Source organism: Pygoscelis adeliae, unplaced genomic scaffold (genome assembly GCF_000699105.1).
Source record: "Pygoscelis adeliae isolate BGI_AS28 unplaced genomic scaffold, ASM69910v1 Scaffold637, whole genome shotgun sequence".
Lineage (NCBI taxonomy): Eukaryota > Metazoa > Chordata > Aves > Sphenisciformes > Spheniscidae > Pygoscelis > Pygoscelis adeliae.
The window spans coordinates 38,271-38,811 of NW_008825168.1; positions in this window are offsets into that span (position 1 = coordinate 38,271).

The window sequence follows — 541 nt, forward strand, 5'->3', positions numbered from 1 at the left end:
CCCACCGGGCTCGGGCCTCCCGCCCCATAGTGCTTAAGCCCGAGCCCTCCCGGAGCCCCAGAGTGTTCAGGAGGGGTTCTGCCAGCCGGGCCCCGGCCCCACAGGGGGCCAGGCCGCCCTCCGGGCCCGAGGCTCCCCTAAGCACCCCAACTGCCGTGGTGGCGGAGGGATGACGGCACCTGAGGAGGTGCTGCTGGAGCTAAACCTGGTCTCTGCACCATTTCCCAAGGGAACACTCGCTCTCAGGCTCTCCGAGGTCCTCCGGGCTCCTCGGATGCGAGGACAAAGTCCCTCTCGGGTGCAGGCGCTAAATGACTTACCTAAGCAGAAAACTTCTGCTCCAACCCGTCTGGCAGAGGCTCCGTGCTGACCTTCCCAAGCCCAAAGATCGTGCTTTATGTCGCAGGGAAGGCAAACAGCATTAATTTCATCGCCAGGATCGCCCCGCGTCACTTCGTTCACCCTGGAGCGAGAGGTGTGTGTCCCCCCCCCCAGTTTTCTAAGCCGCTGTGTAAGGCCGTCATCCCTTGGCCTGTTTTCT